Source organism: Lissotriton helveticus, chromosome 3_1 (assembly GCF_964261635.1).
Source record: "Lissotriton helveticus chromosome 3_1, aLisHel1.1, whole genome shotgun sequence".
In the NCBI taxonomy this organism is placed as follows: domain Eukaryota; kingdom Metazoa; phylum Chordata; class Amphibia; order Caudata; family Salamandridae; genus Lissotriton; species Lissotriton helveticus.
Genome location: NC_136061.1, coordinates 1,059,034,171 through 1,059,061,074, shown reverse-complemented (window position 1 = coordinate 1,059,061,074; position 26,904 = coordinate 1,059,034,171).

Sequence of the window (26,904 nt, the reverse complement as noted above, 5' to 3'; positions counted from 1 at the left end):
GGTGCTCTGCCTTCCTCCCTCATGATGGAAGTAAAAGTTTGTGTTTGGTGCATGTGGCAATGTTCACTCAGCTGCCCTTTAGGGGTTAGCGATGTGAAGCATCCTCGACCCCCACCCGTTGCCGCATCGTGGGACCCTGCGGGGGCAATTAAAGTAGGCAGCTCTACCATGCTTCTTTTGTTAACTGTCTGTCATTTTGTTTACCTCTATGCTTTTCCCTTGGTCACTTTCTGTCTTCTTAAGGCAGGTGACATCATCCTGTCAGAGTGAACACATTTTTCCCTTTGAAGCAAGCTAGCCCAGAAAGGCTGGGTGTAGAGTCCATACTCATTCCATCGTGGTCCACTATACATTCTCCCGGGCATGTCTCACACTTTTGGTCACACCTGAGAGTTTCTTTGTACTTCAGGGGTGGGTGAGGGAAGCAACTCCACCCACTCGTAGAACTTCGTGGAATTCCACTGAGTTTTTATGCAACCCTGCAGAATTCCGGGTAGTGTAACTCTGCAAGCTCCACCCACCCTTAATGGTGAACTGAACTCCCGGGAAAATATTGCAGGTTTTCGACACTGCTAAAATGTCCTCAATTTGAGATTATAGTCTTTCTGGTTTACTGTGGCAATTTTTTGATAACATGATGAAAAATGTAATATTTCTGTCTTTTTTTTTTTAAGTAAAAAGTGTGTAAGGACAGGCTGTCCTCGAGAACTCCTGGCATCTCTAGCGGCATGCATAGTTCACTTTAGAGCTTGAAAATCCCAGCTCGTGGAGTAAGGGCATAGAGACAGACAAGGTCAGAGTAGGTGAAATATTTCCATCTGCAATTCCTTATCGATTGCTTGTCAAAGAAATTGGTAGAACGTCTCACCCTCTCAAACTGCTCAATCAACATGAAAGAGCATACTCAAGGGCAATATTTGCCCACATTGTAGCTGTATGCACTGCATGGTTGCTCTTCTTGGTTTTAAAGCTGCTGTCAAGAGTAATAGGAGTGGTTTTGCTGCAGAAAGGGACTTTGGACGATGGCGCCTGGCTCTTCTTCTTCCTGCATTCCCGATAAACACTTCCCAGACCTCATTTTTACAGTACACGCCAACTGATTGGGTAAGTGTAATTTCTGGGAGAATCAAAGAAAAAACATTAGCCCTCTTTGGCAACATGGTATGAGTAGGATGAAATCATCAAAGTAAATAAAATATGTGGTGGTATTTGTCATGAATCTCCCGAATACCATGAAGTAAATAAAATAAAGAATATAAATGTCTACACCAGGTTTAAGTAGTAAGAAAAGTGTGTTCCTGTTTCCCTGTAATTTCTAAAGGAACCGCCCTGAAGAAATAAAATAACTTTTGGTAGGATATTAATTTTTAATACATTACATCTTCCCATCATTGAGAAATGTAAACCCTCCATCCTATCTAATTCCTTTTTAATCTTCCGTAACATAGGGTCCCAATTAGATTGAACCCCGAGATATGTAGCCTCCTTCATGGCTCTAGTATTGTTAAAATGTACTGAGTCTGCACAAACAACCTGTGTTTTGGCTAAATTTAGCTTGAAACCTTAACTCCTCCCATATAATAGTGCTAGTTGTTCCGTCTCTATCAGAGTGATGGCCGGATCTGATGAGACTATCGCTATATCATCTGCGTATGCTAGAATACTAACCCGCTCATGCCTGAGACCTAGTTGTGTCTTTAGCCTATGTTCTAATAGGTTTAGGAACGGGTTAATATATAGCGCAAATAGCAGAGAGGAGCAGGGGCATCCCTGTCGGGTACCCCTTGATATAGATACGGGATTCGATTCTGGCCCCAACACACAGACACGGACGTTAGGCGATCAGTACATAACTTTAACTGCCTGGATAAAGTCTGTGCCAAATCCTTGCCACCTCATTGTTGCCCATAACAACTCCCAGGAGACACGATCAACCGCTTTTTCCGCGTCTTGGAGTATCACTCCACAAGGCAGTTTACGAGTAATGGCAATGACCAACAGTGTCGTGACTCTACCTATGTGGTTGACCGTGCCCCTCCCTGGGATGAATCCGTGCTGGTGACCCGAGACTAGAGACATAATCCCTCTGGCAAGTCGTAATGCTAGTATTTTTGCATAGATTTTTCGATCACAGTTTAGGAGTGACACTGGTCTGAACAAGCCTGATAATGTAGGTGGCTTATCTTTTTAAAGAAATATAATGATGCTGGTGCAGCACCCTTTTGTGCCTCCCGATGTACGGTTAACATATCTGACTGCATTTCAGGTAAAAAAAGTTTATAAAATTCCAGAGGGAGCCTATCGGGCCAGCAGCTTTCCCTGTCGCTAAGGAGCCGACAGCTTCTACAAGCTCTTCCATCGTAATAGTTTCCTCTAATGCTTTCTGGTCCTCCCCATTCAGCATCCCCCTGTGAGGATCTTAATAGAAGTCTCCTCTTACCCCCTGAATGTGGCAATCTTCTGAATACAGCCCCTCAAGAATTCCTTCTGGTGTTTCTATTATGTTCCCCTTTCAATCTTTAATTACCCATATAGTATTTTTAGCCTCCTTACATTTGATCTTCTTTGCCAGGCATCTACCAGTTGACTCGCCAAACTCATTCCACTCTCTCCTAAAAGCATGGTATTTTATTGCAATATCTTTGGCCCACTCCTCATTTATCCTAGCTTTGCAACATGCTCCTTCGGATTGTGCCTGTGTAATGTTCAATAGCCCCTGAACCACTTCTATCAATGCATATTCCGCATGGTGCAGTCTATCATATAGCGTCTGTTGGTGCTGCCAGAGTTGCTTTTGTTCATACAGCCCGAAACTTGGTATTTCACCCCTAAGCTATGCTTTCATAGCATCCCACACTATTTTGCATTTAGTAGAGTTTCGGTTTATGGCAAAAAACTGAGTTAACCATTTTTCCATGTGACAGATAAACTTTTCATTTAATAGTAACTTTCTATCAAAAGAAAATGCGCCTCGTGTGCGTGTCAGGCCATGCATTGTAAGTTTCAACAAGAGGGGGTTATGGTCCAAGGTAATTCGGGGAAAATTCTGTATGTGTGTGTCTGCTAAGTGAATTTTAGTGAAAAAGAAATAGTCTAGTCTGGCTAGCTTTGGCAAGAATAGTGTGTGTACCCTGGGTCTGGATGTTTCAATCTGGGCCAAACAGCGATTAAACCATGTTCATCAACAAGCTGCTCTGTATACCTTAGGTTTCCGGTCCAAGTATTTATCACCCCCCCCGGCCCATGCTTCACTTCCCCCATTTGGATATTGAGATCTCCTGTCAATATCAAAGGGGTAGCCCAGGTGGCCACTTCTATATTCAGATATTCAATAACCTGAGTTTTATCATAGTTTGAGCCATATACAGAGCATATTGTACATTTCTCTCTTCAGCTAAACATTCAATCACCGCCCAGCAACCGTACTTGTCTGCTAAACTTCTCGTTACTTTTAATAAAAATTATTTTTGGCGAGAATAGCAACACCTCTAGTGGTGCCTTGAAAAGTACAGACCAGAAGCTCATATCCTAATTTCCTTAATATATTACGTTTACTCCATGGAACATGTGTCTCTTGGAGACAAACCACATCAGGGGACATATTCTTAATTTCTCGAGCCACTGTTTGGCCCTTTTATTAAGACCACGCAGATTACATGTACATATAATTAAAGATGCCATTTTTTATTATAACAGATTCAGAAGCTACAATCTATATGCAGCAGTTTCCTGTGGGCGCAGGGGAAACCCCTCCGAGGTGTGAAATTTATGGCCCTACCACGAGACCGAGAGGGCCGGGCCGTCCTCAACTTTCAGTTTTACTACTGGGCAAGTTTACTACAATATATGGGAATTTTATTAGTGGGGGCAAAGGAGGACAGCACAAATGATGTACCCCGTATTTATCAGCTGCTACTAGGTTCTATAACGGAGAGATTTTTTTAAAGATTCTGAAGTCTAGTTACTATAAAAAAAAATCCGCTTCAAGGTGGTCCAGGCTGCTCATAAGGCGTGGCTCCAGATTAGGCAATATTTACAGAGAAGTAGGTTCAATTACTACACCCCAACAGATGCGTCATCTTTACTCCCCCCCCCCCCAATCATTTCAACAGGCATTTTAAATAGATGGAGGAATTCAGGAATACAGATGCTAGGAGAATTAGTAGATAACAGGGGTGTTAGGAGATATGCTGCATTAATGTCTGAATACGATCTCCCTAAAGCAGACTTTTTTAAATATTTGCAGATCTGTGACTATTTGATCAAAAGAGGTGATGTGTCACAGTTAGCACAGAAAAATACAGTATTAGAAGCTGTGAAGGGTCTGGGAAGGATTGGAAATATATACCAAACACTTATTGAAATACAGAAGGATGATGTAGAGGCACAAAACGGTAAATGGAATATCAGACTTTCTCTCTATTTGCCACAATCAATTAGATTAGCTGACAAACTCTTAATTTCCTCCAATCTCAGAACACAACAGTATAAAATAATGTTTAAAGTAAAGTCCACATTTAATCTGTATTATACACCGGCAAAAATTTCTCGCTGGGGGGGAGTGAACGAGGACAAATGTACTCGATGTGGGATGGGTCAGGCAGATGTAGTCCATATGTTTCCAACATGCCCTGAACTGAAACAACTAATCAATATGATACAGACTGTTTTGATGAAAGTCACAGACGTGCAGATTGTGATAACACCATTAGTTGTGTTGCTGGGGGGTTTAGAAGATGGCATGCTAATGCAGGGAATATATACTTTTAGGTATTTAGTATACATAGCCGTTGCTGTGGCCAGACTTTGTATAGAATCACTGTGGCAACAGAAAGAACCCTCCTCGTTTGAAATGTGGAGAAGGAAACTGCTTGCGATATTCAAATCAGAAACTAGCTGTATGCCATTAAAGGGCCACAGAAAAAAAGATTAGGTAAAAAATCTGGGAGGTCCTTATGGAATATATATCATAGGCGTTATCTCTCTATAACCTGCTTCTCTGTATTTAGTATGTATTAGTGAACTGCTAAACCCTCACCTGGTTTTACCAGATAGGGCGGTTTATATTTTTTGATGTATAGTATTGCAGAATGATTTAAATGTATTATGCTGTGTGCTCTCCTTTATGCGCTCTCTCCTTGTATGTGTTCTATGCAATGGCTGCTGGCTAATAAAACATTTAACAAAAAGATATTATTGGAAAACCAATAAAAAAATTGAGATAACTTACCAAAGGTTGAAATATTGAATAAAAAAAACATGCCTTTTGAAAAAAATGCAAAAAGGTGTTTTTCAAAAGCAGTGGAAGTTATACAAATAGTTAGAAAATGACCGAGTGCTCGCTATAGGTCAGACCAATGCTTAGTCAGGTAGGCCTTTGGATCACAGGATCAGATTGACTTTGATATTTGGGACTGGTCACTAAGAAAGTATTCTTGCTCAAAACATATTTATGTGGGACCAACATGAAAGCTATATTTAAGGAGCACTCTGGGGGATGAGATAAATGGTATAGGTACCTTGGTGAATGGTGTAAGCTCCAAGCTGTACAAGGGCCATAGAAAGTGAAGCAGTGATTGACAGAGATAAAGATTTCCATGTTTGGACCTAAGTCACTTTCTTGAGGCTGAAGTAGGTCAGAAGGCTAAATTGAAAGGGTATGATTGTTGATCGTTGAAAGCAGCAGTCCTTGAACATCATGCTGGGATTACGCACAATAACTGTATGATTGTTTTGCCTCCTGGTTCAATGAATGGTGCTGGATCAATATGGCCTCCTGAAATCCACAACTGAAGATTTTCGTCTCATAAAAGTCATTGAAATAAAGGGTTTAGAGGGTAAATACAATTTGTTTAAATGTTGTTATGCTCAATATTTCTAGAGCAGGCCCGATGATAACTGTCCCATTAATAACGGTTGAAGTGACACTTTCACACCTGGAGCACTGTTTACCATATGTCACCTATTAATTATGATTTCTGACTCTGATAAAACAGCCTATTCTGGTACAAGACTTTTTTCAGCCTCCAGAAGTCACAACTATAAGGAGGCAAGAAACTGTTCCTGAGCATAGAGCCATCTAAAATGGCCTAAAGTTTTGAAAATAACTCCCAGTACATTGAAGCATGTCCTAGAGACCAGGGTTTTATCTCTTCTAAGGCATTCTTGTCGAAAGAGGGCCTAGTCTCTTCAGAGAAAAATGCACTTTGAGTCCTGTTTTTTCATGGTACCTGTCTTATTCTCCATTATCAGTTTTCTAAGCAAGAGTTCATTAACTGCTCTTGTGTTTTCCTACACCATAAAAGGATTCACTATTTTCCATACCTACCTAATTGCCTCTATCACTGCCTGACATAAGACCCTAAGGCCTGGCTCCATTTGGAGCAGTCCAAGACTCCATTTTCCTCCTGGTCATTGGCATGTCTACCTTTGACATACATGCAGTCTTACCTTATCTTTCTGAGAACCTGTGAATGTATCAAGTCCTCCAGACAATGACATCGATAAGACAACTAATACTATGTCAGTCTGGGGCAAGTGCCTTGTTATCTATATCTCAAGGTCAAATAATGATAGCAACGCAAACAATGTGGCCCGAATTTATCTATTTTTACCATTTTTGTTTATAATAATGCATCTAAGACTAGTATATTGATGCACACAGGTTATGTCAGATATTCCTCCGAAACTCCACTTTTAAGATAAGACGGTGGTCAACAGTATAAAAGGCTCATCAAGTGGCTTTTGGGTTGGGGAGGTCCTTATCTCAGGTTACTGCACAAAATCTGCTAGAGAATCAGACAGAGATTGCCAGATTGCTGCACTGGTGCAGCATTCAGTCCTACACTGAGAGCTGATACCAGGTCTGGAAGGAGCTGAGCCTAGCTGCTGTTTTGCCTTTTGTTTTCTTTTCAAATGAACACTTTCTCCCAGCTACTGATAACTATAGCTTCTTGCTGTTAAAGGTATACAGTGAGCTAAATCCTAGGAAACTCTAGATGCAAGTTAAGTTCCTCCATGCTCTCATAGAATAGTGTATAGAAGTAGTCTTTATGATCATAGGTTGCCGAATGACATTACAACTATGTTTGAAACATTCATATTATTCTTGTTGTTAGTGAAAGGTATTATTACTAATAGTGTTGATAATATTATGTGTGTTACTTTATATGTGCTAAGCAACAGGATGAGACTATTGAAATATAATGCCTTTAAATGTAAAGTGTTTTTTCCTTAGTGCATAACTTCTGCATGATATTCTAAATAGCGAAATCGAGTTTGAGTTACCACTGCATCCCTGACCCCTCTGTGAGGGACTGCTAGCAACCCAGAAAGCACAGACACCACATCAACTATGTATTAAGTAGAGTTGTGTGGGCCTATGTCAACCTATACTTTCATGCTGAAGCATTGGTGCATTGAACTAAGCTCAGGCACCCATGGGTGGGAACATTAAATCTTGTAGAGCTAAGCCAGAGTCTTAGTTTATGGAACTCATCATAATCAGCATTACCACCATCCCCAATTCCCAATACCTATACCACCATTACACCCACCATTATGACCAACATCAATACCTCTATCTCCATTACCTCTATGACTATTACCAACACCACAATTTAAACCACTCTTACCTCCACCACCACAATTATGACCACCCTCACCATTACTACCACCAGTGCTTCACTACCATCGCTGTTGCTATCACCTATATTATCACTTTCACGATTTCCAATACCACCACTACCACTGCAATTGCCACCTCACCACTACCGCTACTGCCACTACTACCACCATTACCATGGCTATCATCATCACTACCAGATTTACCACAATAACAACTATCAGCAATATTATTACTATTACATCACTTCCACCATCTACACCTTCATCATCACCATGACCTCTACCATCATCACTATCACCACCTTTACTTTCACCACTACTAAAAAACATCATTATTATCATCTCTGCCAGCATTACAAACACTACTAGTAACATAACCATCACCACCACCATGATGTCTGCCACCACAAATACCACTATCACCAAAATCACCACCACTACCAACACCTTCGCCGCTGCTGCAAATACCTTCATAATTTCCAACCTGCGTTTTCATTTACATACAGCAAACTTACTTCAATTATTAGAAAAGTAAAAAATCTTTCCCTCAGAATTAGGGGTCAGACACATACCACTATTACAATACACAGGTGATACAGCATTGCTGGATCATCATGCAACAGTACTTCAAATGGCCTTAAACTTTATTGAGAAGTATGATGAAGGAAAGGATGTAAAATTGAATCCAGCAAATAAACAAAATCAGTAAATTCGGAAATACAAATCCCATGTATTCGTGGTTGATTAAAGACCAAAGGATTTGACTACAGACTGATATTGATATTTGGGAGTATGGTAAGGTAGTAAACTCAGCTTTACGCGATTTGCAATCGAGCCTGTTACTTACAGAGTCAACCATGGAAACTCTATAGAAGATTAAACAGCCCTAGAGGTACTTACATTTTATATATATATATATATAAGGGTAAAATATGTTCCTTTAGTTATCTATTGAACTTTGCTTTGTTCAGTGGATTACCTGCATATATGATCCAACGGCTTCAGGTTATTCAAAATGCGGCTGCGCGACTTCTGTTCAAGCTGCCCAGGTGGTCTAGCGTTCGCCTCCACTTACGCAGCCTCCATTGGCTTCCGGTAGCCCACCGGATTATGTTTAAAACATTGGTTCTCTCTTTCCCAGCGATCCATTAGCTCAGACCTGTGTACCTGAGGAAAAGATTTGCCTTGTATGTTCCGAATCGCGGCCTCCGCTCGGCTAACCAGTGGCGAATGATTATGCCCAGATTTAAGTATTCCAGACTAGGAGGCCAGTCTATTTCAGTCAGGGCCGCCAGGGCCTGGAATGCTCTTCCTTTGTATCTTAGGGCTGCCCCGACCATCACCGCCTTTAAGAAAGGGCTGAAAACTCATCTGTTTAATATGATCCTATAACTGTCAGCTCCTCCCCGCTATCTGTGCTCCTCACTCTCCGCGCCAGGATACTTGCTAGTAACAGAGCGCGTTATAAAAGTTTTTATAACATAACATAACATAACAACTTCAGTTTATGGTACAAAACTCCTGAAGACTTAAAAAGAAGTCTGCTCAGGTGTAATAAGTTAGATTTACTAATATATCAACAACTGCAGACCTCCAATTTATTAAGTATTTTTTAGAATGAGAATGCACCTGCTGGGTCATTAAAAACATTATTTGGAATGAACCATGAGCACACCCTGAAGCTCATATCCATAAAAGCACACACAAACTAGACTGAATTTTAAAGCAGATGGAATTAAATGAATGCTGGGAAAATAATATAATAGGGAAATAGAGGAATTTGAAAAGTTATAGAGATCTCAGCTTTTATTTATATCATAAACATAATCTTTCTCCACAGCAGTACCTCTCCAGGCACGTGAAACAAATGCTCAGAACTAAATTTATAAGACTGAGGCTCCTTTTGGCGACACTCACAACTTTAGAACCCCCGAATTATCAAGCTACCTGCAAGTGCTGCTGCGGTTGTGGATACCTCCTTGAAACTATGGCACATGTGATTTGTATTTGTCTACATTTACTGATATTAAGGAGGAGGCTTTTAATTCATGGTTTAATTGGCTGGAAGATAGGATGATTAAGGCAGGTGTGGCAGATTGTTTGCATGGGTTTGTCCTTCAGATGGTGTATAGATTATTAAAATATCAGGAATCGTCTGTATTAGAACTACAGAAAGTCTAGGGAACTCTCCACGCCTCTCCTGTTCATAAAATTCAAAGTAATGAAGACTGCTCGAAGAGTTTGATTAGTAGGAGCTAAAACATTGTCCTATGTAGTATTGTAGATTCGCGGATTAGATGGCAAGCATTGCTCGAAATTTGCACAGAAGCAAGCAATTGGCAGAATAAAAGCTTAAACATATTTGCACAATAGTGAGCAAAAACTGAAAAAGTGTTACATGGTCGGTGGGCTCAATACTTGATTTCAGTTGTCCCATGTATTATTTGCGATAATTGTTTGTGTTAAACCGAAGCATTGATTCATTTTATTGATAACTATCGATTTTTACTTTGGAATGGCGTTATAGGAACTGGCAGTTCAAAAATTACAGATTGTGAAGGGTACTCTCCAAGCATCCTCTTGCTACCTCAGCTTAAAACAAAATGGTTGCTGGAGCAGGAAGAGGGGTTCGACTTAAAACACTGCCATGTGTTTATATGTACATGTATAGATTCGCTGGATAGTAGTGATTACAAATGTAATTTGTACAAAAGCAGAAATAGGTACATGAAAAGAATAAGCATATTTGCCCGATAGTGAGCAGTAATCAAAAGGTTGTAATATGGTCGAAGTCCACAAAGTGTTTACTGAAGTGTTTACAGAACTACTTTGAATTGTTTGAGTAAATTGTTTTGTACTAAAGTTTAAACACTGAAGATTTAATTATTTTTTGTTATGGTTTTTAGTAGCTTAACAATAAATGTGTTCCTTACTTACCACATTTGTGTAATGGGCAAAGCATGAATGTTTTACGACCAGATTTTGGTTGCAAATCATTGATTCATGCCATTCAGTATCAGTATTTGGAAGGGGCGCCATAAACACACCCCTTTCAAATACAGATTTGGTCACATATCCAAATTGTCATCCTGTCACATGTTACTGAATGACAACTTGGGTTTGTTACATTCCAGCAGTCCTTTGCTGTTGTCGTAAATGTGCCGATCCTGCGATTTGGTCATTTTGCGAACACAGAAAGGCTTTGAACATCTGGACCTAACTACCTTACTTGCATTTGGTGTTTTGCTGATCAGAATATGTCAACTCATTGTCTGTCACTAATAATCATATCCTGCCACATAGATGCAGTCTAGATGATTTCCCATGAAATAGGGAATGCCATTTTATCACTGAAATAGAGATCACAACAAAAAAGAAACAATGTCAGCATTGGTCAACTAATGGTGAATGTTGTAACTTTCACTGTGCATGAAGTTGTATGCATGAAGGCCCTCTTCTCTGGTTGGAATTTGTAATTAGACCATGCATGTCTTGTTTCACTTAAACGTAGTGTTATTTAAGTGTTGGCACTTAATTTGTATTCTTTTTCAGTCAGGCGCTATTTTTTCATTATCGCATGCAATTACCATCGTTATAGGGGCATAATTAATGACCTCTCCTTCCTTGAATTATGCCTTCTTCACTGAAGCACAGCGTGCATCACAAGAGGAAAGATTAATTATCACCTGATAATGATGGCAATTACATTAAAAAACATGATTAGAGCAACTTACTGCTGCCATGTTGTGCTTGTTTTGTTCTTTGAAGATGTAAATAACAAAAAAGGATTGTCTAGAAAACAGAGTGCTCAATTTCCTCTTTACCAATCAGACAGAGAGCTAGCATAATTTGTATAAAGGAATATTTAGCAATTCCCAAATAAAGTTCTCCAACTTTAAGCGATAGTGGGTTGCTGTAAATGTAAGTGAAACTTTGAAATTAACAGAGAGAGACTGTGCACTTTGCGGATGTCATTGTGAAAGACATGTAGAGCCAAAAGTGGCACACAAGCATAATTCTCTTTTCACAGTAACTTTAAACTGTAGTCCCACAGCAGAACATCAAGAAGTGACAGACTGATAGTTGGGCTTACAGTTGTTCCTGTGACACAGCATTTCTGATATTACCTAATTGTAGGCTCTTTCCTCCATCGTGCCTTTACCTCATTCTCCTTTCTCCATTCTCTCTCCCTTCACCTTCAATCTCCTCCAGAATGGCCGAAGTGTCCACAGGTTGTCCCAAAAAAACACACAATTGAAAACCTTCAAAATGGGAAGGAGCTATTTATTCCGGGTTCTAACAAACACTTTTGTTAAATTGGCCGCGTATGCTACTGGGGAGGGTAACAGGATGAACAATTGGTTAAACCCTTTCTCTTCCCAAACACAGGAGATTTGTTTTTCATGCCTGGACCCCGAAAGAACCTAGTGCTTTTGTATCAATAACCGATTGGGTCCTACTTGTCCACTGATTAGTGCTACTCTAAATGTAGCTCGTTCTGGGGGTTACAAGAGCTATGAATGTTGTACGATCTCACCAGTCCACTAACTGAGAGGGTGTCGTCCATCTACAGTCAGGAATCAGTCAAACAATTCAGTCATAATACTCCATAATTTATAACATCATCTAACACATCTGTCACCTAGCTAGTTGCTCAATAAATAGTACAGGATATTGCTATGAACAATAGGTTAGCTTCTACAACCTTTGTGGGAATTGTAAACCAGCTGGAATGTAGTAGTGCAAATAGTAGGGCAACATAAACTAGCCTAGTACTTCACATGTTTGTTAACTCATCAAATCACCACAAAGAAATTGGAATCTCTCTTTTTAGGAAGTTACCTGTGTTGCATGGAGGACAACTGTTGATAAACAAGTATGTGTTGTGGAAGTGGTAGTGTAGCATGAGAGGATATGTAATGAATAGACCAATATAATCCAGAACCTGAGTGATTGTATGAGTTACATATTTGCCATATTGATAAAAGCAATGGATACTTTACAGCAGGTAATGGAATTGTTTGTGAGGAACCATAAAACAACTCATTCAATCTCTTTGAAAACTGTTGGCTGTGAAAATTGCCCTCTGACAACCCTTTAAACAAAGAATGACATCAGTACCAAGTATGCTGTTCTAAAATAGCGGCAATCAATCCCATCCCATACACAATTCACCTAAATTCAACTGAGTCCCAAATATTGCCATTCTCAAATCTCAGTCAATACATAGATAAAGCTAAACACTACAATTCAAGTAACAACATTTTAATTATTGAAGTCAGAAACTGCTCAAGAAGAATAATCATTGGTGGGTGGCATAGATATAATTTGATGTGCGCCTAGAACTAGGCTTCCATGCGAACAATTATACACATGGTGTTTTGATAGATACACTAAACAAGAAGCAACTCTATAAGCAATAGAATTTCGGAGCGGATCCTTTCAGAACTACTTTTTCTTGGGAACCACAGCATCTTTATCTCTTTTTAACAGGTACACTAGCCAGCAATATAAATATTTTTATTGGTGAAGCAATCTCAGAGGACAGGACACACAAGATATGACGCTTGTTAACTATTTAAAAATTCGGTTCTAAGACTCCTTGCAAAATTCTTAAATGTCTGCAGGCAAAAGAGCAGCAAATGACTCCTTGTAGAGTGTGAATTTCTTTAATGGCTGATAACATATCATCCTTCCTTCCACCCTTAATTTGAGAACGTTAACATAAAATAGCAGTAGATGCAATTTTAATCATACACGTGAGAGGAGGCCCAACTATAAATTTTGAGTGCGGGTGGCAGATCTTGCACTTAACCTGAACACACTCAACTGGCTACTGCGCATTTGTCTAAAATCAAGTTGTTTATTCCCAACTTAAAATTTAATTAAATGAACTGAAAAGAGTGGGACTTAAATTAAAGGAGTTACTGGTTCGGTGATCAATCGTGTTACATTTTCATATAAACTCTTCCATGATCTCATAAAATTGGCTTATTCCAACATGTCAGAGGTTCTGTTCTAACAGCGGATTAGGATGGACTTCCTGGAGGGAGGGCTCAACATTATTTCTACTGCTTATCATTGTCTATGAGATGGAGAAATGAAAAGGCCGGGATTGTATATCCTATTGTTACATTAGATGGCCTTGTTATCTCTTCCATAATTGTACTGTAAAGGATTTCCCCATGAGGGGTCTCTCAGCAGCTTTAAATATGATTTAGTTCTACTTTTCCCACATTGATCTCACTCTGACCCAACCATGTAGGAGACTTTGGGAATTGACTTGGCTCTAATTTTCTAAAACAAATTTGTCTCTAACTGGAAACAATAATGGATTTGGTAATGGTCAAACAAACAACATTAAACCCTTGGATGGAATAGGAGTTGGACATGACAAACATATGACTAGATGGGTCTGACATTTTTCCAGAAATGTATTTACCCCACCACTCAAAATTAGTAAAATCCAGGATTTGATGCAAGAGAGCTTATTCTCTGCTTTGAAAGGGTTGACACTCAAATATTGTTGCCAGGCTTGTAGCTCTTTCACCAGAATGTCATTGCATCCCATCTACGTGCAGGATATTGAAAATGTCCAGATGAAAATTTTGACTTACAATATTGGAGTAGATAGAAATAAATCATCTACTGTCCAGTGATTGCTCTTTAGACCCATTTTTAATAACCATGGGCCAAAAATCCGTTCCGCTCGCAAAATTTGCGGATTTTTGATAATTGCAAAAGAAACTCTTCTGTCTCTCCATTGCTTGTGTGTATCAAAATACTTTCCTTGACACATCTGTATAAGAAATCTACTATGGTGGTAGCAAGGAAAGAGCATGAAAGGAACAAAATTGTTCTGATCTACAAAGCCCTGCACTGCTGTGTCGCTGACATTATTAAAAGATAATGTTGCTACAAAAATCGGAAGATAGAGTCAAATATAGACAATTTTATGTTTGCACGGTCAAGTTGGATGCGGAAGAAGGAGGCTTTTTCTCTGAAGATGTGCTTCTTGTATGCCAACCTGCAGTTCTGAGTAGAGTTATATGTAATGATGAGGATTTTTGTTTCCATTTCCTTTCTGCTTGTCTGAGCTGTCTTTTTTTGTTTTTGAGACCAGAGTTAAACTAAGATTTTGATTGGATTGATCTTATTTGTTTTAATTTGAGTGGTGCAACTTGGTCGAGAACTTCCATTATAGCAGTGTTGGAATGGGGTAGTAAGATCATTTCCGTTATGGCTGGGAGGGTGAAGTTGTAGATGTTCACAAATTTTGGCTTCTAGATCTGTAATTGGGACTTGTTTGAGGTTTCTGGTCAATGATTTAGGTTTGTTTGTTAAGTCTGAGTGTGATTTGACAATGGTATCGATATTGAACAGTATGAGATTGTGGTCTGACCAGTCAATGGGTAAGATGGCACTGACAGAGACCAGTTAATTATTAGTGACAATCGCATGTAGAGTAGCGCCTTTGATGTGGGTTGGTTCATTCCAAAGTTGTTTTAGCTCATTTATTTACAAAACGTTCATGAGGCGCTCGACTGCGGAGTCTTCTGCATTATTCCAATGAATGTTAAAGTTTACCAAGAATACATCCTTCGTGTCAATTAAGGAGAACCGGGTTATTAGGTCATATAACTCTTCTGCGAAGATGTTCCAATCACCAGAAGGGTGGCAGATAGTGTGAAGTTTGATAGGCGGGGAGCCTTTACCTGTAAGTTCAACGCCAAGGTATTCAAAAGTCGAGTATTCTGTTAATATGGAAAGATGAATTTCAACTTTGTGGATTATGGCTTGACACCCACCTGTTCTTTCAAGTCTGTCATGTCTAATGATGGGGTAACCAGGAGGAGTAAGCAGGTCAAGTATGACAGTAGAGTGGTCATTGAGCCAAGATTTCACAAGGAAAACAATATCAATTCTCTCACTGAGTAAGGTTTCAGCAATATCTGTAGCCTGCTGAGCTGCCGATCTAAAGTTGACGAGCATGCAGGATAGAGGACAGGGATTGTCTTTAGCAGTAGAATCTGAATGGTGATGAATTGAGCAGGCGATCTGGCCGAGTCTGTAATTACAAGGGTTCTATTTATTCCCACTATTAGTAGGATTGTGGAGGGGGTATTGTGAACCATGGTCTGGGTCTTAGGGAGGTAAGATTTGCTGAGAGCATCCGCTTCAAGTTCGGATAATGTTTCAATGAGAGCGACGGGGCCTGTGGGCCAGCTGGCACAAGGGATGCATTTTAAGGTCATTGACGAACCTGTGTGTGGAGACAATTTCAGTCTCTTGTAAGTGTGAGAGCAGGCAAGGATGGCCTGGTTTGAGAGATCCTGTCTAAGATGCGTTAAGTCAGTTGCATGAGAGTCCAGTTTAAGCTCGATTTGGTTCAGAATCTGAGTGAGAGAGTTTTTAGTGCATCCAGCGTTGAGGGTGGGGAAAATTGCAGCAAGTCCTGCCTATGCTGGAGCAGCGATCGCTACGCTATGGGGTGATCTGTGCCGTTGGGACAAGGCTTAAAGACAGTCAGGGTGGGATGCGTATGGCCTGCCTTGTTCGGGGGACGCATCAGTTGAGAAATTAGTCGCTGATAATCTAAGGTTGGGGCCCTCATCTCTAGGCTTGCAGTGGGCATCAACTAGATTTGTTACAGTGAGCTTGTAGGTAAGGGTTGGAGCAGGTGAGGACCTTCTGTTGGGCAATTGTCTGTGGTGAGTGTTGAAAGGGGAGTCAAGGCTGCTGGTTGAGTCCGGGGGTGTCCCAGAGTTGAATACATTGAGAGTGGGAGGAAAGATGACCAGTACTTTGTATAGAAGAGCAGAGATCTCTACATTATAGGGGTGGTCTGTGTCAAGGGGCCTAGAATTGTTCATCGTCTGTGTAAGCAGAGTAGGGTTATCATTAGAAGGACGGGGCAACTGCAGCACGATCTGTGGATGAAGGACTAAGGATGGTGCCCCTTTCCTAGGTTTGGTGTGAGTATCGTCTAGGTTTGTTAATGTGAGATTACTAGATAGGGTGGGGACATGAGAGGTCATTCTTGAGGGTATTAGTCAGCGGTGTGTGTTAGTGGGCACAGCAAGGTTGATGGTAGTGTCCGGGAGTGTCACAGAGCAAGGTAGTAAGTCCTTGGGGAGGAAGAAGGAGGGGCTGTTCACGGTTGATGGATTATGGTAAAGAGGAAAGAGGCGTTACGGGTAATTGGCCCTGTTGTTTGAGTGCAGTAAAAATGAGTGAAAGTGTCTATCAAAGATGGTGATGTGAGGGTCAGTGGCTTGTATGAGAATATTCCCTGTCCTGAAAATGGATATCCCAATGTCCCCTCTAAAAGAGGGGGAAGGGGACGTTGTCAGTTTTATTCCATAGGGTATTTTGATTGTTTTAGTGACTTGTAGGAGGAGAAGGAATATATTTTTCCATTTAGCCGGGTTTTGGAGTACAAGATAAAGTCCGTTTTCTTGGTGTCATTTATCACGCTAAGGTAGGTATCAGCTATTTGTGTTTCTGGGTGCTTTTTCAGTAACTTGTGTTTGAGATTCTTTTTTGTATTCTTTTTTTTTTTGCAAAGTTTAATATAGCGCGAATTTGACCCAAATCGGGTATCAAAGCACTTTACATAGCCATGAGGACAAACATTCATTTTTGTTAGGCACGGGGAGATTAATTGATTTGCCCAGAATCACAGGATGTTTTAGCGTCATTACCGAGACTCGAACCCAGTTCCCCAGGTCCGAGTTTTTACGGATACAAGATGCTCCATGAGTTTGGGCCATATTTCACAATGGCAGTGTTGAGGGGATTGTGAAGGTACATAGCTAAAGACATTCAGTGACTAGTCACACTTCAACTGCAAGAGGGGAGAAATCGGACAGAGCAGAAAAGGTTAGACTAGGTGTAGTGTGGTGGTTAAGATGGGCAATGAGCCAAATGTTAGGTTGTGGTTAGGTTGGTAAGTTAATGATAGTCGATTGAGTGTCATGGAGTGAGGCTGATAAAAGGAGCCCTCCAGCATCCAAACAAAGACAGAGCATATGTGGGTGAAGCAAAAAAGAACTTCTGCTAAATGGGTAAGATGGCCACTCACTCCCCACAAATCTGAGCTAAATAATACTAGGGGCGGCAGACATCCGGACTTCAACCGTAGGAGCAAGGACCATATCTCTTATCATTCAAATTGCTGCTGTCCGGATGTGAGGGAGTTCACTCTCCCTATTACTGCATAGGAGGGGCAGAAGAGCTCCATCCACAAGAGCCGGGGCCAATGCCCTGCGAAAACTATATGCCTCTGATAGATTGTGAGGAAGTTAGTTAATAGTAAGGCATAGCCGCAAATCTTGAGGTCGGCCAAAGTCATTTTTTAAAGTAATTCAGATGGCAACAGGGTGATCTGTAGATGGAGTCACCTTCCATTCCGAAAGCCTCCCCAGCCGGCCAAGACCCAGAAACAAAAGTACCATTCCGCAATAGCAAGTACTCTTTCCTATTCCTAACTTAGTTAATTGTCACTGGCAGGCTGTGTGTAGGCTAATTAATGTGTGTGGCATAGCAGCCAACTAGAGGTCAGACAGAGGAGGACTATGATAATGCCTCAGATGGGGAGGTAAAGGATATTAGAACAGAGGATGTGAAAAGCCTCATCTCCTCTCACGGGGCTCTCGGCAGGGACCACCCCACACATGTACAGGACTCTTCATGTCTTTGTGGCACCCTCACTGGGCGGTAATCGCATTAAGAAAGAAGGCGGGCAAGTATGTACATCAGTCAGTAACCGACAGGGCAGGCCATTCCTGTAGTATGGAGACAACCTCAAGCATGGGGGGCAGGCCCCTCTGGCATATGGAGTCAGAAATCAAGGAAAGAGCTTGATCACGAGCAGCTCAGGTCACTTGGCGCATCGGGAGAGTGTGAGGAGGCAGATCAAAGTTGGTACTCACCAGTCCCATAAACAATTATTTCATGCCAGAAACGACTTCATGGGCTCCAGTTAGATGGAGCGCAAGCAGGGGGAAAAGTGATCAGGCACAGCCACAGGAGCAACCATCAGAATAGGGCAAGGCGATCCGGAACCACTCCGCAGCCCCACTTGCGGGCTAAGGCAGTCCCCAGTAGTAAAGCAAGAAAGGTACCCAGATTCCTAGCCACTGGTAGCTGTCATGGTTATCTGATGTCACTCCGTGGCCCCACCCAGGTGCAATAAACAGTCTCTAGAAGAAAAGGTAGGAAGGCATCCAGAAGTGAAGCCCTGGTAGCAGTCAGGATGATCTGAAGATGCTCCGCAGTCCCACACTGGGGCTCAGGCAGTCCCACGCAGAAAGACAAGATGGTGCCCGAGACTCACAGCCCCTCTTCGTGCATTTATTTTGGCGGCCATCTTCAATTACCTGTATCTTGAATGTGATTCTGGCCCACACATTGTACCATCTTCAATTTTGGTTTAAAACCCAAACAAACCATACAAACTACATCAACAATTCACTACACAACATTAGCAAATATACTTATAACACAAAAAAGTACAATACTGAGATCATCAAACAGTTCTGTTATATAGAGTTTCATTGTTTATGTTATCAGTTGTATTGAAATAATATTCAAATGTCTAGATTAATATCATTTTGCTCAAAATCAACCAAGTAACTTTAATTCTACTATGAAAGTTACAAATAGATTGAAAATCTTTAGAAAGTTAAAACATTCTAGATAATGATGTATCACTTTTATATAAGTGAACAGCCAGTTTGTGTCCCTTGAAAGTGTAATTTCTAAACAAATGAACTAAACACTGCTTACATTACTTTTTATACAAGGGACAGAAAACTAGCAAATTAACATCAGTTTCACCCACTTCCGTGCACAAAGGGCAATCTTTTTTGTGATTGGTCGAGCAGTGGCATTTATAAGTAAAGGCTACAACATCTTAATTTTAAATATAAAGTCTTAGCTGAAGCAGAGCTCATCAAGACAAGGCAATTCTCAAATAAAAAAGTGTATTTGTAATCCAGACATGTTGTGTTAAGGAACCCCGAACTAAAATAGCAAGAAACTTACATTCTTAGAAATGTCAGAACTACTTGTGTAGAGTTCCTACAACTCATATTTTACTTTGACTAAGAAATAAATGAGTCATGAAAAAGTTTAAGTTAGGGTAGAGTCCGAGCATTGAAGTTAATTCATGAACACCTTCAAATAATGGTTTCACAGCATTTGTAGACCAGAGCCTAGCCTAGCATATCGATGGTTTAAACTAGTCTAAAGCTGAATAGTTTTTAAATCCAAACTCAAAATAAAGATGAACGGTTCGCATACTTGATGGCAGTTTAAGTAACTTTTTCAAAATAAACGTTCACTATTTTTAAATGTGTGATCTTATTATAACACCAAACTAAGGCCATTAAAAGTGCTTTTCTTGGGATTTTGATCTCTAGACCTCAATCATGGGGGAAAGTACTCTACCACCATAACATCAAGCGAATTGTAAGGTAGCACCATCCCTACACAGTACACTCTTGCTGATGTAGAGTTGGTTTATCCATTTTACAGTGGCAGCCACCCACATACCAAGGTGGACTATGTCACAAATAGTTTTCAATTTCATTCCATCCAATTGTAAGATTCCTTCAAGTGATCTGTGGAGATTAATGGTCATAAGAGTAGTTTTTGTTGCTCTTTTTAGAGTTGAAATTGCGAAAAACTATTAATACATTTTGAATGCCTACATGTGAAATCAAAAGCATATTATCTCAAAACAAAACAGAGAGTTCTTTATTACCCACGAGCCTTGGTGCATCATTTCCACTTTGGGAGAGACATTCATCAATGCCATTGATGTACAATGGTAAAAAATGTAGCTATGACACAGCTTTGGAGAATGCCTTCAGTGAAAAAAACACACAAGTTTGTAGTCTTGCCCCAATCCACCTGGCACACATTGGCATACTTTTCGTCATATCATCTTGTGATGTATTCCTATAGGTTCTGAATTGATCCCCCTATTCCTGACCCTATTCTGGTTAAGCAAACTAACAAGTTAACTAAGTAGTCAGCCCATGAGGCAGAAAACCCCCATGATGCAGATACCGTTATCTGACGCAGTCACACTACGGCACAGGAACGTGTTATCTGATTAAGTCATAACGCTTGCGATCTAATTAGACAAGCGATATTCCTCCAGCCCCTAATAAGGCATACGGAGTTCTCATAACAAATCAAACCTATGACAACCTGGGCAAAACCCTGCGGCCATTGTTTTGATTTCACAGAGAACTTCAGTAAAAGAATGTGCTAACGAGCAAGTCGTATGACATCCTTATTGACGTATCTATGTCCATCCTTACGTCAATCTCGGCACCTTAAAGGTATAAATATTACCGATATTGCCCTATGCAAACACACGCGTGGTGACGAGACGGAGCAGCCATACTTGCCGAAGCGAAGAGCAGAGCAGACCCCGCTGGCGCAGCCCCGCCTTTCTGACGCGCTGAGAGAAGCTGCTTTCTCCTGCCGAGAAATCCAGCACCGGCGTTTCCGGGTAGCCCTCGCAGGCAGCCTGGAATATCGAGACCAGAGACGAGAGATACCATCCCTCATTCAACCTAGATTCCAGGTACAGAACTGAATAACCCCTCACAGAGAATTCTTTAGTTATTCACTTGGCAAAAACAAACTTAACTTAAACTGTAACTTTCTATTCCCGCCCACGTATTAGACTTAGGTCAGGTACACGGGGTAGGCGTATTTAGAAACACCAGTTGAGTACGTTTAGTCAAATGTATATGTGTATGTAATATATTTTATTCATTTTAAACATCTTATGGCTTAGAAACCATATCAATGTTTTTACAGTATTATTTTATACTATTGCTTTTAATGTATGCACTTTACTTAACTATAAGTATTGCAATAATATCGATCCATTTCTCTTGTATGAGAAAAGAGACTGATCAATAAATAACACCTTTTTATTGAACACGCCCGTCTCTTCCTTTTCTCTACATTCTGATGAGACTAAGAATGCACGTACTGACTGAATAAAATAAATTGCCTTTTGTTCACACGACTCTCGAGATATACTCTTGATTAGGGGAGAGCAAAGTTGTCATGTTCTATAGTTGTCAGAAACTAAATCCCTTCTTGTCTAATCAGGGAAGTTAAGTCCTCCTTAAACATTCGAGAAAGTTTCTAGTGAACTCTGAGCTAAGCTGGCAAACCCAAAACTTTAAGTCTAGTATCGACAGTAGTAGACCTAGTTAACGTCTGGTCTAGGCCTTTACTGCTGTAGGTATTATTCCAATGCGCAGAGCCTATTGGGATGATAGGAACTACACTACATGGCGCCCAACGCGTTTGGAAAGGGCGATAAAACTAACGTAAGACATTTAGAGTAACTCAGTCGTGCTTTCTCATTCAGACCCCTTTTCCCAAATACTCCAAAGACGTCTGGAGTGGGTGAAAGGTTATATCCGCCAGACCTCGCAGGAGGGAACTCCTATGTATGGTTCTTGGTACAAGTCAACGTTGAAGGATACACTGTTCCAAAATATTGTGCATCTAATCTTTGTTTCCATAAGAAACCTGATCTACAAACAAACAAAATAACCATCCTGTCGGTAAAATGTCAGACAATGAGGATGAAAGAGAGGCAGTTAGATTAGCAACTGAACTCGCAGCAGCTGATGCTACCATGCAAGACGCAGACCCGGATATAATACTCATCCCGGTCATTAAAAGAAAATCTATAACTTTAAAACTTATAGAAAATGGACTGACACCTAGAGGTGGTACAGTCATATTCGTAATTGAGGCACACGAATATCGGCAGACAGAGGTATACTATTCATGGATAAATTTTCCAGCAGCAAATCCTGTAACAAAGTACTTCCACTATTACAAAATAGAGGAACCTCCTGAAACATACACTCCTTTCGAGGAGGTGGAAGTACCACTCAAATTTCAAGAGCATTTGCTCTTATTTGATGGCGCCCTAAAACATAATAATCACATCACCAGGCTCGGTCCTTTAGGTAGACCAGGAGCAACGTGGCCGGTCCTAGCCGGATACACACCACATCCAGACATCGATGGGATGTCTGCACCAAACCTTTTAACACAGCTAAAACAACTAATAAAAATACACAGACAATTAGTCCAATATGTGATGCGGATTTCAACAATTCAGCCAGCGATTAAACTCCCACAGCTGACCCCTCACCAGGGGAACACAAATAAAATTACACCACAGAACATCCAGTCCTGCCTAGGTAAAGTACCGGCTAAACGGGAACAAATACCATTCTGGCTAGCGCAGAAAATCACCCAAATAGAGGCGGTGTTTCCAGACACCACCCCGCTAGAAAAGCACAGGATTCTGACTATCTGTCTTCCAATGGGAATCGCACCACACATTGAGGACTGTGACACTTGGGGTACAGTCTTTGCTTCCATCTACACAAAAACGCACGGTGTTCCATCCATTTCGGTAATACCAGATGTGCTAAAACAAATTCAAGATGAATATGGTCCTGAACCCGCTTTAACTCTTGGTATGAAATTACTAAAAGACTTCAAGCAGGTCTCGGCTATATTATTAGCCAACATAAAGGGAGAAGCAGCAAATGTGGCGATCCGCCAGAGGTTAAAAGAGACAGATATAGCAGACCAACCAGGTGAAATTGCCAGAATCATAGAAAAATCCTATGAGGAACTAGGTAGAGATAGTTTAGGTGGAATACCAGTAAAACTGCAACTAATTGAAAGTCCTGAAAAAATATTTTTTAATAATAATTCTACATCACCAAAAAAGAACTGGGATGGAAACAAACAAGCCAATCCTAAAGAAAAGAAATTCCAGTCCCGAGGAAGGTCTCCTAGGCGAAGAGAAAAATCTCCGAACCAAAGACACAGGTCACCTCAGAGTGACCCCTCTGGGAAAAGATATAACCTTAGAAATAGGGATAATATTAAAAAGCCTGATAGATATCAAGACATTGATACACGTCCCTCTCAATCTTTTCAGACTTCCTCGCAGAAATCGGAAAGAAGAGGACGATCAGAAAAAAAAGAGAAGAGCACACCAAGTCCAAAGACAAGGAACCTGCTCAGCTAAAAAAGAAATTACAATTTCCAAAAAAGAAGGTAGCCAGTATCAAGGTAGTTAACAATGCCGAGAATACTGAGGACACAACTGAAAAACGGAGAATGGGCTCAGACAATGCTAGACAGCGCAGCAGAAGTGAGCATAGCTCGCAAAGTCCTTATGAATCATCTGGAGACAGTGGACACGAATGAATATCTTCAAGTGGAAACTGCGGACACCAGAGTTAGCAAACCTCACAAAATATACGAAATAACATTGCGTATAGAGGGAGATAAGACTAGGAAAATAAGGGGACTATTTTGGGATAATCTCTCCAAGGGCTATGATATCCTTCTAGCTGAAAAAGACTGGCCACCAGAGTTTGTCAGGGAGTGCCCTCATGGCGAAGAAGTAATTATGCCTGCCTTCTCAAATCAAATTCCTATTCATAAAAAATACACACTTGCTAGAAAGTGGGCAGTGGCTCTAGCTCCTGCTTTATATAAAAATCACGTGGGATGGGATGAGGACTCTCCTCCTCACAAAATCCAGTTAAAATCACAACCTACTGCACAAAGGCAGTACCCAATTAAGCAAGAAGCTAAAAAACAGGTAAATGAAATACTAGATCAGCTAGAATACCAGGGGGTGATTGAAACTTGCACCTCACAAATGAACAACCCTTTGTTTCCGGTCTCCAAACCAGACAATTCATATCGTCTAGTTTTGGATTACCGACACCTTAACACATGTTGCAAAACTTTTGCAGTGCAAAACTCACATAGTGCTGCACTAATGAATAACATAGTGCACAAAAAATACAAAACAACATTAGACATCTCTAATGGATTATTTTGTCAAAACATAGCACCAGAGAGCAGATATTTAACTGCATTCTCAATAAACGGCACTCAAAAACAATTCTGTCGGTTAGCCCAGGGGTACAAGAACAGCCCGGGGGTATTCTCAGCGAGAGTAACAGAATTACTACAACTATATGATGATGAAGCATTATCTTATGTCGATGACATTTACTTAACAGATGATGACTTGGAGACTCACTTGAAAAGAGTGAACACCATAATACTTGGGTTCGCTGCAGAGGGTTACAAATTCAACTTTAAAAAATCCAGAATTGCCCATCTGACAGTCCTGTTCGTAGGCTATGAATTATCAAGTGTAGCCTGGATTACAATCTTCTAGAACTAGAAGAATTAAAAAATTTAGAATATGAAAAAACATACCCTCTGCCAATCGATATTCTGCCTTTACGACATTACGCCTGTGTAATTTATACAGACGGACAGGCTCAACCCCCCGTTTGGGGCAAACAGGCATACAACCCCACATGTGGGATTACAAAAGAAGTGTGGCGCGGAGGTAAACTAAAACCTCTATTAACAAAAACACACTCAGTAGAAACTAATTCAGAACAACAAACTGAAATATTAGCTTTGAAAATGGCGCTAGATAATGCGAATCGCGAATTCCCGACACTTATAGTGTCAGATTCATATTACTGCGTCAAATCATATAACAAGGATTTGCAGACATGGATTCGAAACGGTTACAAAGATGACACAGATGCACCAATAAAGCAGAAACTGCTCTGGGAACAAATAGCTCTTTTACAAAAGGAACTACCAAAGACTCACGTGACACACTCACTGAGTCATCAGCGTGATGGCGTTCACGTTGCAGGGAATTCATTGGCTGAGACAGCCACAGCGGCAGCCACTAAATCGGCTCCCGTAGTTCGAAAAAAGCGTACATTAAAATACATTGACGGTGAAACAGTGCTGGCGGTGAAAACGTCATCAAAAGGCGACTGCTCAGCGTTACCGATCAACTATCCACTCAATTATACATACATAATAGATGCAAACTCCGTCCCTTTTGCTCGAATCCCTGGAGTGGGGGATAGGGTGATTCCAAACATGGACAGGAGAAACTTGTTAATCGCAGACGCACATATGGGCGAGGGTCTCAGACACCTCAAACTAAAAGATTCTCTGGAAGAATTACAATCACGGTACTGGTGGCCAGGCATGAGCCTGCGTCACACCATGTTTGTAAAAAACTGCCCAAACTGCAACAGAGATCGCAGTGGGGAGAGAAACAGTTTAATACCTCGTCGGTTTACTCCAGGAAAAATCAGGAGTAAAAAGGAAGGGTTGCGATTAACATATACAGGCTAGTTCCACTTATAATGTAGATCACCAGCACTCGGCTGACGTCTGGACTGTTATACAAAGATTTGCGAGTCTAAATGGCATATACGCTAAGAGCATGCTACGTTTGACCATTGTTTTCACTCTAGCCCAACAGCCTGAGGGGAAACATGACCAAATGAGCATAGCCCAGCGGGAATCTTCTCACTTCCTTCCTGAGGGTACGGGATGGTGTAAAGAAAAAACCAAGGCATAAAGCAATCTATAGCGGAAAGGATATTAGGTTCGGGAGCTGGGTGGGTCAAACATCTAATAAGTGTCCAACGTAGTCTAAATAACTTGCCAAGAAATTCTCTGAAGGGATTCAGTGCGTACGAATTATTATTTGGAACTAGGATGTTGATCTCTGACATTGATAGTCAGACTTCAGTGGTAGAAGAAAAAAGCTTTGATATCAAAGACCGTTTGGCTATTTTGCAGGACTTAAACAAAACAAGAAAAGACCTGAGCAACATAAAGTTGAAACAACAGCCAACAACCACTGAAGAACCACCACCTGTCCCAGCAAGACCTGTCTGGATTCCAAAAGTCGGGGATCTAGTCAGGGAAAAGATCGCGGTAAAGAAGGAATTTGGGCCTTCTTACAGAAAAGCAGTTCCTGTCTTGTCTGTCAACGGGACAAGATCAGTTGTACTACCGCCACTTGCTGGTAAAAAGGAGAACCGAGTTGTATCAATCGACCTGGTAAAACCACAACATGTGGCCGATAACAAACAGTAGGCCAAGTGGACTCCCAATAAGTAGCAGAACACCAAGGTTTGCTACCAGTACAGAGGTCCTAACGAAGAGGCTCATCACATTCGAAACGCCTACAGAAGAACAACAAGGACTATGCAGCAATGCAATAGAACTCAGACCTCTGAAAACCCAAATAAAAACATTTAGCAGAGACACACCAATCTATAATGAAGTACCAAGTGAAAATGCAAGAAACAGAAATCCTGAACCAATTGGAACAATTGACAGAACTGCATC